This window comes from Pomacea canaliculata, linkage group LG3, assembly GCF_003073045.1.
Source record: "Pomacea canaliculata isolate SZHN2017 linkage group LG3, ASM307304v1, whole genome shotgun sequence".
Classification (NCBI taxonomy): domain Eukaryota; kingdom Metazoa; phylum Mollusca; class Gastropoda; order Architaenioglossa; family Ampullariidae; genus Pomacea; species Pomacea canaliculata.
The window spans coordinates 8,612,144-8,624,239 of NC_037592.1; the positions used below are offsets into that span (position 1 = coordinate 8,612,144).

Consider the following 12,096-nt stretch of genomic DNA (forward strand, 5'->3'; position numbering starts at 1 on the left):
ACTTTAAACAGTTTTTATAGCAAGTAGATGTTAACGCATCCTTCTTTCATTCAGTATTAAAGATCCTCACACGGTTATTGACATTCGACTTTTCACGAGAACGTGTCACATCACGTGACTTTACCTTCCTTCTTCACCTTCTCGATAATTCGTTCACTTTTTTCTAATTCTTTTTCCCTTTTATGAAAGAGAGAGAGAGAGGTGGGCGGACAAAATAAAATAGAAAAAAATTGTATTCCGATGACCTATGGCTAGGGTTTTACGATTTTAAACAAACCGTTAAAAGATGAGAAGACAGCTTGGATTACCGACTGTAGGGTACCTTGTTTGTCAAGGGTGATAAATGGTGTTGTCGGGGTGAAGCTGTACCCGACCTTTCACAAGTCGTCCTGGCACGGTGAACCACTCACAGTCAACACCTCTAAGAGTCTCAAGTACTTTCCACCAACAGATACAGTCCAATCACTTTATATTTAACACATTCTTTTTTTCTTATCATTGTAAATAGTGATATAACATATTATAGATGAAAGCATTTATTAAGTCGAGACTGATCATTTTCATTCAAATTATTAACGGTCTCAGCGGATTTAATTACTTGACCGAGATAAATGCCAAAAGTGTGAAAGCCGGACACGGTGCTGAGATGTCAGACAAGGGTTGTTGGGAGGAGGTGATGGGGGAGAAGAACAAAGGTCTGCTTTGTGGTCAGCCGTGAACTCTGGGACAGCAGGGATGGGGTGTAGATGGGTGACGGCGACGAGGGATAAAACACCGACCTGAACCCACAAAAAGTCGTCGGGAGGTGGTTTGCATAACGGCCAAGCTGGCCCACTCAGTCGTACGCACTGTCCGTCTTGAGGGGCTCTCCAGGACTTGAGCTAACAGCTGAGGCAACTGCAACAGAAACTGCGACAAGGCCCCACACTCCCTGCCTAAAAATCGTCCACGAGCTGCTTGCAGATGAAACACTAGGAGATAATTGAGGCAACAGAGCCCTGGACAAGGCAAAGAGGCCATTTCTCACTCAAGTGTTCCGAGCAGGGAGAAAGAAGCACTCAAAAGGAACATCACTGGCTAATGGGAGATGGAGAGAAAAAGAGAGAGAGAGAGAGGGAAGAGTAGGAGAAGGGGAATGGCAGAGATATTTCCCAATTCTTTCACAAGCTTTCTTCTCAGCCGCATGAAGTCGAATTTGATTTAATTCTCCATTTTCATGACCAGAAATTTAATAAGCATTTTCGCTTGAAAGGTACACACTTTAAATAAAAACAGTGAAACTTAAAAAAAGGAGCAGTGATTGCGGTGGACAGTGTTTGTAAAAATAGTTTACATGCCAGTAACTTATTTGCTGTCTCATTGCCCAACCCCATTTTCATCAGCGTTTATTTTCTTTTTTTCCATCAACGGCGATAATTCGGTTAAGAGATGACATTTGAGATGTCAGAATAATAAATGTTTGAAAGGCCTTCGAATGCAAGCCATTGAAAATTTAAAAGACTTTGACGGACAAATCAGCTTAAATGTGACAGGTAGCGGGAAGTCCACTTGTTCCTGAGGTTCCAGCGCCAGTTCCAGTCTCAGTTTTGCTTCATCACCTGCTGCAGAGCTGATAATCAAGCTTTGTTTGATCTTCTGCCTCAAACGGCGCGCACTAAATTTTTCTCGGATTTTTATTTTGGTCAGACGACCGAGAGATGAATGTCAGATTCATACTCGCTCATGTCATTGGGTATGGAATTACAAAGGAGTGTGAAGAATTTACCAAGCAGCTACCTCGGGTGCAGAAATTATTGCAAGGTTAAGAATTTCTAAAGGTAGACAATTTCTTCTTGAATTTATCTGGAAATGACAGAGTGTGATACTCCACTCCGCCTCCTAACAAACCTTTAGAAATTATCTTGGACTTTTTTTCCTAGGGATACGCCTATGCGCTTTCCAGGACAATGAAAGACCACAGGACCACACGCACTCGCGCACACACACAGACAAACACACAAACACACACACACACACACACACACACACACACACACACACACACACACACACACACACACACACACACACACACACACACACACACACACACACACACACACACACACACACACACACGCACACACACACACTGTTGCTCAGCTAACGGTCAGACAATTGAAGTGGTCAGCATTTGCAGTTGCCCTTCTCCCAGTCAGCGTTTGAAGTGTCCGATCATGCATTATACAGTCTGGGTGTAAGTGGTCAGGCGTGGGCCAAGCCCGAATCTTTTGTACTTGATGATGTATGATCTTCTGATGTAAGTCTTGAAACTATCTACCTTGGGGGATACTTGAAAAGCATCTGCTTTCATTCTACCCGTGAGACCCGGAATGAGAGGACGCCATTGCAGGACCTGTGCTTTGCCTTACAAAGCTTTGCATTCTGAATTTCCCTTTTCCATAGACTTTTCTGAATGTTCACAGGTCCCAAGATGGAATGAGGAATACAGTGTTAGAAGCATGCGTGGAGCATACAGACGACTGTACTTATTTGCAAAGACTTTTCAGAAAAATTAAGAGCGATGTTCGAGATGTAATCAACACACAACAAACAAAAATAAAAACAAAATAAAGCAAAATAAAATACAAAGAAAATAAAGCAAAATAAAATAAACAACAAAAAAACCCCACACAAAATAAACCAAAAATGACTAAAGCAAGCCAAAATAACAAAACAAAAAACAAAATAACAAAACAGAAACCAAAATAACTAAAACAAAACTACAACAAACAAAAATTAACAAAGGAAAACAATACAAAACAAACATTTGTTTATGCTAAGTGTATAATATTTACAAAAAGGTGAATACTTGCATTGAAGACTAATCAATCAAGATTGAATGTTTGGATCTTAGCTGTCCGATACACACGCACACCGTAGGGAAAATGATTCCTTAATCAGCACCCTGCCCCACCCCTACCCACCCGGACGATTAACGAGGGTTTCGCCTCCACCCCATACATCACGAGGCTGTGGGTAGTGAGACTGTCGTGTTGTCTGTCAGCACTACCCTGAATGATTCGGCGGAAGTCCCGTCGTCTTGTCACACGGATGTCCCTTCCTGTGATGGATGGCTCAGCGCTTAGCTCGAGAGCAGACTGGAGTGTCTGCAATGCAAAAGCATGTTACTGTCATGTGAACAAGTGAGACTCGGGGAATCAATCAAACGAGCTTGATAGTCCTTTAAGGTTGAAAAATAGCCTTTGATTGAGAATCCTTAAAGCCATTAAAACTGGGGAAAAAATTTGGACGAAGCCACTTTTTTTATAAAGTTGAAGCATCTTCAGGAAAATGGAAAAGAAAGTAAAACGATTCTACGGTTTATAACGAGTTGATGTATTGTTGATGTATCTCCCCTGTACTTTTCTTATGAAAAGCAAGGAAAAAAGACTACTTCAAAAGTAAAGTCATGAGCTCTGATTGTCTTTTCAGTGTTTGTCTTTTTGGTTCGTCCCATGTCCACCTACTGACCTTCGTCTCTGTCAAATGTTTTGCAGCAGGTTAGACGCCCCCATTTCTATTTTCCCTTTGGTGTTCTTGTCCTAACACGACATGGGAGATTGAATTCTCTGCTTTGGGTGTTCCTTGTCCACCTCCGTTTTGTGCTCTGTATGGTCTTGACAGTCAGTTCTTGTCCAGTTTGGTCCCAGAGCACCCTGGAGACTTGTTCTGGACACGTGATAAGCAGAATCTGGCAAAGACAGGTGTTGATGGAGTCTTGTAACAGCATGGCCTGGATCCACACAAAAGTACAGACAATGTTTGTGTTTATACACCGAGAACCGTCAGAGAGAGAGAAAGTCTTGTTACAACAGTAGAGTTGTTAGTACTGTTCCGACAACAATACAGGTCCAGCACCCAAAGACTCGTTACCAGAAAGTCATACTCAACAATTGAAAATAAAATAATTTTTTTATTCATAAAAGCTTCCAATAAGAAGGGTTGTTCTAGCTATATCATATCACGGCACAAAACATTAAACAAGATTTATTTGTAGCAATTCCATACGTCAGGTGATAGACACAGAATTCGTCAAGCTTTTTCTAAAGATAAAATCCATCTGAACAAAAATTTGAAGAACACGAGGAAAAGAGAGAAAGAACCTGTTAGACAAGCACGCAGTAAGGACAGGGTGTAGTGAATGAAGTAGCCTCAGGGTATGTCCACGGTGTATGGCAATACAGAAAGGAGAGAGGATGCGAGAGGTAGGAGAAATAAGGTCAGTGGTACATGTTCGACTCGAACACATCGCACACCAGCAAACAGATGTTTGGCGGAATAATTTCGAACCAGAACTCACAAAAGAAAAAAAATGTGTACCAGTCAGTGTTCAATAGTGAATAATTGGGACATCCACTGTATCCTTAATGGAGGCTGGCAAACAGCAGGGAATTAGTATTTTTCTATTTTTCCACCTTTGTTTTTGTCTTCTCTTATCGCGAAAACCTTGTCAGGCTGAGCTCGTCCTTGTGGTTTTCAATGAAATCATACTTCTCCATGTTTGCTCGACAAATCGCGTTCGATCACTTGCTCGCTGACGATGCGCTGGCGTAAAATAGAAGCTCGTGATGAAATCATTGCGCTCGAGAAATAGTGCGCTATCTCATGTCACATATGTGACAGGATGGGGTCAGAGTCGTGCAGTGAGGGTACCCGGATTAAGAACAGAAGGTCTGGGGTTCAAAGTCCACCCTTAACACCTTTTCGTCTATTAGTTGATTAAGGAAGATAATAGATGTTATGGCATTCCGAAACCTTGGCACCCTCTCTTACAGGGAACTTAATAGAATGCAAATCACTCAAATTTCTATTTCCTAGCTGCGAATCTTTTAGACGATCTGTTGCAAGAGAGTTTCTCAAGAGGCCAAGAAGCAAACAAGTTATCTCTGATGGCAAAGGACAGGTACAAGGAGATGTAGGAAGTCCTTCGTCTTTACCGAAACTTTTTGGTCCTGTACATCTAAGGTCAAAGCTGAAATCTTACAAGTGCTGTATGAGTTTGGGTTTTTTCTTTGCCTTTTTATCGTTTTGAACAATGGTCTGAGTCTGGTATTACACCTTGAGGGTTCACGGATGCTGGCGGGATGATAATGTTTTCGCTGAGAGGCAGCAACGGCCAATCTCTGTCTCAGCAGCCATTCCCCAGGTAGGGAAATGTTCCCAGGAGTAGTAGCAGAGAATCCACGAATGGATTCAATATAGTTCTCAAGCACAGCTGTTTGGACAGACAAGGGTGAGAAGCACTCAGCAGTACACAAATGGACTTTTCAAAATTAGACATGAAATGGAATGTTGTGTTCGAACGCGGGACTAGGACCACTGTAACTACAATAAATATACTTTCTGTCTTGTTGACTAGTGCCTTCCGTAATATCCTTGTCAATTTATAAACACCTAGATGTAGTTATACTGTCACCGTCATCTCACAGACTGCTCGATACATTTGATTGACTGGAAAATAGGTAATCAATTGATGGACAGAAGAATCTGATTTAGTGCCCTATAAATTCATGTAAGAAGCGAGAGCAGGGTTATTTCACCCAGTAGATGGTCCTTTGTTGTGACCGAGTAGAACTAGATTTGTGTTAAAATTGAAAATTTATAGAAAGTTGAACATTTCTAATATTTTAATTCTTAAATTTGTGAAAAAAAATAGAACAACTGTTAATACTGAAAATAGAGCTAAATTAGAAACAAGCACAACACTCAGAGTAGTAATTATTATAAAGAAAAATTGCACCAGAAATAATAGTTTTACTCACTTAATTAAGAGCTGGATATGTAATTACAATAGGAATTATACATTGACATTCTTTGATGATCAAATATAGGCATGACATTCAGTCTCACACCATGTCATCGTTATGAAGTGAAATCTGTACCAGGGAGAAAAATAACATAATTAACATGGCACTAGACTTGAAATTACCACAGTAATTACATATCAAAATTCATTGAAATTATAGTATAGGCCAGACATTCAGTCCCAAAGCATGTCATCGCAGCTCCCTCTACCCCACCTTCTTCAATTTTCCTCCCGTGTTTTTGTTTTGTGGAGGCGATAACGTCCCTCGAGTGCCAGATGGCAACTTTGCTATTAAAGCGATCCGATGCCAAAGCCGTCTCCAGCCACCAGTCTTCGCCTCTCGAGCAGCATCGAGGACCAGGATGGTTGGGCCAGGGCGTGAAGGAGATTCGATTGGCTACATTCTGGCAGCAGCGGGGAGGCTGCGCCACTGATTGATCGGAAATGCGCGGGCAAGCAAGCCGCTATTCTTTTCACCACCCGCCGTCCGGTCGGCAAGAAATTCTTCTTCCCTTCACCATGTCGCCGAGCTCGGGGGCAGCTCACTCCCCGTCAGTTGAATTTAATTGTGGCTGGAGAGGAAGTGGGTGCGAAATAAGATGTTTAACGGTTCCCTTGGCTCAAGAGGGACTTAACGTTACATGTTTATTCCCTCCTACCCTCCACTCCATCCGTTTTAAAAAAAAAAATTGAAACTGTAAAAGAGCGGAAATTTAGAACGATCGTTGCAACGGTGTGTTCATTTCAAAAGTATTTATATAACCTGATATTTTTTTATAGTATGTAAGCACCTGCAATCAACAGAAATGCACTTATTACTCCATCAATCCTAAACGTTTACCAGCGACGACGACCATCAGGACTATGGCAGATCCTCTAGCGAAACCATCCTCTTCATCAGGACCATTGCACATGATGGTGATAGAGCCAGATTTTTGAATGCCTGGTCTGTCCATGAAGTAGTTACCTCACTGGCACTGGACATCGTCAAAGTTCGAGAACGATTCCTCCTCCGACATTATTATCGGCTAAACATTTGTCCTTCGAAATAATTTATTCTACCACCCCTCTTCCAATTTTTCTTAATTTCAATCCATTTCAACAAGCTAGCTACTTAAAGACCTACCCTATTGCAACATCGATGAAATGATCACGTGTATTTATTTAATCGTGTGATTTTTTAATAACCTTAATCTGAGGAAATTATCCCTCTCTGGAGCCAGAGGTACGCGTGTTCGATGAACATCGACTTTCTCGCTGTGCTTACAATGATGACAAAGCTGTTACTTATTTCTGGCACTTAAATAGGCTTCATTACCGATCATTCCAGCTCTCCCATTGGCTGCCGCCTGGCGGACGTCAATAGTCTAGCATGACTTGTCGGATTTATTTATTTATTTTTTGTAGGGGAAACTTGTCGAGGGTTTCAAGCTGTAGTGGCTTGCCAACTGAACAAAGTTAATGGCCGAGAACTGCGGATCTTCGATCCCGCCATGCACTAAAAATCCAAAATCTTGAAAGAGAATATTGCACTCGACTGATTCCCTAAAGATGATGGATAATTATTGTCGTCGTCGTCGCCACCCCCACGACAGTGTCTCATGTACACGGTCATCACATCTGAATAAAGTCTTTAACTTTTTTTGTCACAAAAAAAAAAAAATCAGATTAATATCTCAATACTCGGTGAAACTATGACAAAGAAAAGCAAAAGCTTAAAATACCAGCCATCGTCTATATTCAGAGACCAGAGACAGAAAATAAGAAACTGTGAATGTTCAAATGCGCTAAATAAGTCGTGATTATAGGAGGAGAAGAGAAGGAGAAGAGTTGATAATTAAATATCTTTAAAAAGAGAGAAAAAAGGGAGATGATTATTGACAGCTTGTATGACAAATTGTAAATGAGGACGAAATGTAGATATAGGAGAAGGAAATGGAGGAAGAATAGAAACCAGAAACACACACATATGCACAATCATAAATACATACACATTCACCTACATATACATATTAATATACACATAGACTTACATATAAACGCATAAGCACACACGCACACAAAACACAAAGAATCAACACAAAGAAAACTTTTTTTCCTGTCGATCAAACGCCATATGCAAACCCAGTTCTGCTTCAAAGCCCAGCGTCTCCCATGACCTACGGTCTTTCCGCTGTCTTAAAGATTTTGTGCAGCTGAGCCAGAAGAAATAATTTATATTCCTTACAGGAAGCTTGACCGGTTCCAGCTGTGGACCAGTCATAGACTTCCGTGTGTCTATCAGTGAACGGCAACTCGTTGGAGAACTGCTCTAGCATCTTTTTTTTTTTTTAAAAAAAAAAGCGGGTGCTGTCGTTGAACACGTGATGCATGATAAGGATGCTTGATAAAGTTATGTACAAGTGAGAGTGCGGGGAGCAGGGGGCTCCTCTCACGCTCTCATCACACCCATGTCTTTGTCGAAGCTACATCGCCATTTTGTCAAAATTCTTTTATCTTGTGTCAGTCTTTATACCAGTCCAAATCTCTCTATTTCTCTGTTTGTCTGGCCAAAGCGAGAAACACAGCAACAACAACAACAACAAGGACAAAAAAAGCCTAAAATGAAAGTGTCCAGCCTTTGCATTAGCTCTCGTTGAAGTCTCGTTTAGGCACTCGTGACTTCTCGTTAGGCGGAGAGTCTTTGGTGAGGAAGAAGCAGCACGAATTTCAGACTAGGTTGTAATGAAGCCTCTGTCAGGTACGGTGCCGTGTCTCGATCTCTACAAAAAGGCTCTAATTAGTCTTCCTTCCTCCATTACCAGGTGAGACAGCGATAACGAAGCTGTCAAGCGCCGCAGGTGTGGCTGTCGCAGCGCCGAAACTGTTGCTGCGTGACTGATGGAGGTCTGGTCGCGTAAAAATGAAGCAGAAGGTAAAAGCCCTCGTTGGATGAAGAGGGGTAGGTGGTAGGGGGAAAGGGAGGAATCGCCTGCAGAACAAGAATGCATGGACAGAAGGAGTGTGTTGTGTGTGCGTGCGTGTGTGTGTGTGGGAAGGGGGAGAGGGATGAGACAGTGCTACCTGTCTTCTGGCTGCACTGTGTGTCTGTTCAATCTCCATCCATAGAGAAATTCAAATAGGATTTGGTAGGTATAGAGGTAGATAGGTAAGTTGGTAGGTAGCTAAAACTGCTGACGTCACCTGGTCATTCATACCTCATAAAGGTTTTCCGAGACACGAGGCACGCGCCGCGCGTGCGCACAGCCGGGGTCGGCACACCTTCAAACGCGCCAGGAACTGGCCAGGCCCACGCGAGACCAAACCTACCACCAGCAGAACCGCCACAACCACAGCCACCACCACCCCTCTCGGACTTCTCCTTCACCCTCCCCTGACTCTTTTCTTTGTCTCTTTCCGGCCCACACACCTCCTCCCTCCCACGGCCAACCCTGAGTCTCAGACTCTGGTCCTGTCCCGCACTCCAGCCTGAAATTCTTTGGCAGAACAGAAGCGGGCAAGACAGCATCCCACAGCTCGCCCTCAGACAATAGCACCTCTGGAGTCCAACCGTTGCAGAGATACTTAGAGATTACCAAGTCCACTGTTCGACTCAGGTGAGTGCTTTGAACACACCTGTCGGGATGAATAGTAAAGCACCATGCACCTGTATGAAGCTGAACGATCGACGCGATGCGTCAGTTAAAAAAAAAAAACGTTTATTTTTTTAATAATTGGAAGTTTGCACAATAATATGCTATAATAGGGTTATTATGTCTTGCAAAATATTATCACTAACATCCAAAAAAAATTTCCTCCACATTCCTGCCTGTAAGGAATGCATGATAGTAATGACTAATAAAGCAAACACTTTTGAAAATAATCATTTTTTTAGTAAAAAATATTTTTATAAGTATTTAGTTCATCCCCAGGGTACATTTTAATACCTTCATCAGGTTAAAAATATTGAGTGGCATGAGGTCTGAACCTCTCATCACTAGGAGGTGGTCAAGGAGTTCCTTTGCGTCCAGTGACAAGTCAATGACACTTAATTTTGTTTGTGAAAAACCATGAACTAATGTGTTAGTGCATTTAAGAGTGAAGACAACAGCTGGCTAATTAACTACTTTATTCAACTTTGTACAACTTGTTTTATTCTAACAGCCTTAAAATAACATTCGGTGTGGTACATGTTTACGCGAATAAGTTGAACATACAATGTTTAAATATTAAAAAAGCAAAAGTTATCAAAAAACAAAAAAAAATAAATAAAAAAAAATAAAACAAAGCCCATCTCCCACTTCCAAAAAAAAAAAAGGAAAAAAAAAAAGAAAAAAAAAACTCCAAATGAAATAGCTCCCTTTAGCATTGTGCGATCGTCAGTTTTTAAAATAAGATTTTCCTGAATTCATTGCAAGAACTTTTTAAATTAAAGAAGCACATATCCAACAACAATAAAAATACAAATTCTAGCTGAATGCGATGTTAGTAAAAAGTTTACTTTTAGCTAAGAGTGACGCAAAAGCTCCTTGAAATTAGTGAGACCACAGACTACACATTATTTTGTTGGCGACAGATGGTTTCAATCAGTTTGGGAAATGCATTTTAGAAGACGAGCGCGCAATATATGTGTGCATGACATACTAGTAGCATAAGAGTGAGAAGTAGATGGTTTAAAAAAGGATGGGTGGTAGATAAATAAATGTAAAGAATGATAAATATGTTACTAAGCGAATTACTCCAAAATAAAGCAATAGAAAACAGCAATAAAATTAAGAATGTGCGTGTGTGTGTGTGGGAGTGAGCGAGAGAGAGTATGAAGACAATACAAAATTAATCCGCCATTTCAAATTATGTATTTCTTCGTGGACATGGTCTGTTTCTCACTTACCTCTGTGTGTGTGTGAGCGCCAGTTCGAGATTTAAAGTATAAATATCACCAGCGTTCATAGAAAAACCGACTTTCCTCATTAAAATGCAGAAACTTTTTTTATAAACGCTTTGTGAAAGTTAAGTGTGTGTGTGGGCGCGCGTGTGTGTGTGTGTGCGTGCGATCCTGCCTGCGTGCGTGTGTGTGTGAGAGTGAGTTCCTGCCTCTCTGCGTGCGTGCGTGTGTGTCAGAGCGAGAGAGAGAGACAGAAGTGGGGAAAGAATGCAAACATTGTATTCAAGTGTTCGTGGACATGTTTGTGAGGTGTTTTCATCCTCGCTTCCCGTCCGTCGCCCGCTCGCAATCCCTGCGACTGTTTGTTCCAACCTGTAATGAGGCTATAAACACAACAACCCTGGCGGCTTCAAGACAGGACGCTCACGCGAGGCCACGAGACTAACGCGAGAACGATTGTAGCAACGCCGGAAGGAAGTCGTCACGATACACGCCACACTCCGCCCACGCGCCCCTCGGCCGCGTCATGCGTTGTTCACGGAGAGAGAGAGATGGCGCCCTGCCCCGGTGGCTTCTGGGCCATAATTATTGTTGTCCCAAACAACAAGCATAACCTTATCAACGCTGTGTGTGACGGCTTTATTGCCACAGTTCAGACTGAATCTGCAGTGGGTCATTGAGCGTGGCTGATTGTTTTCTGTCCATCCATCCTTTATTTATTTACCTCTTTCCGTCTTTTGTTTTAAATTATTTTTTGTGGTGGAATTTTTCTCGTCATGGTAAATTTGGGATGTTATGTATTAGTTAATTAGTATTAAGTATTGTGGATTAGTTACCCAGGGAGGGGGATTTAAGGGGGTGGATGTCGGTCAAAGATGATGGGGGGAATGGAGGTGTGGGTAGGGGTGGGTGGGTTGGGTACTGCGCGTGCAGCGTCCGCCCCAGTGTCTGGGCTTGGCAGGGAAGAGGGCTTATTACCAGGTGCATATTTCACCTAATCTCTTGGCGAGCGACATGCACGGTTTCCCATCGCCCACTGCGCGCCAGCAGGACGTCAGAATTACCTGCATCGCAATATGGTCGGCGACACCTTGCCACGAGGGCCATGCACGAACCCAAACACGCTCGGACGTGGGCGTGTGCGAACGTGCGCTCGAGAGAAAGAGAAGGCGAGTAAAATGCAAACAAAAAAAAAAAAAAAAAAAAAAAAATCAGACAGAGAGGCAATGAAAGAGAGAAAGTCGGAGAAACAGGAGGCTTGACAGATTATAATTTAATGCTACATGCACTGGATTACATGATGGCTACTAATTTTGCCGAAGCGAAGCGAGAGAGAGAGAAATACGAGAAGTGGACACGAACAGAAAAGAGCGAAAGAGCAAAA

The 12,096-nt window shown here is 42.2% G+C and overlaps 1 protein-coding gene across 2 annotated transcripts in view; it reads left to right on the forward strand.

Moving 5' to 3' along the window:
- LOC112560214 (prothoracicostatic peptide-like) overlaps positions 1-12,096 on the forward strand; it is a 63,554-nt gene that overhangs the window by 17,795 nt on the left and 33,663 nt on the right. The window contains exon 1 of one of the 2 annotated variants that reach the window (XM_025231880.1): positions 8,891-9,444. The exons of the other annotated variant lie outside the window; for it this stretch is intronic. The gene's annotated coding sequence lies outside the window, so the exon portion shown is untranslated. Of the gene's footprint in view, positions 1-8,890; positions 9,445-12,096 lie in introns of those variants that run through there. 2 annotated transcript variants of the gene reach the window in all.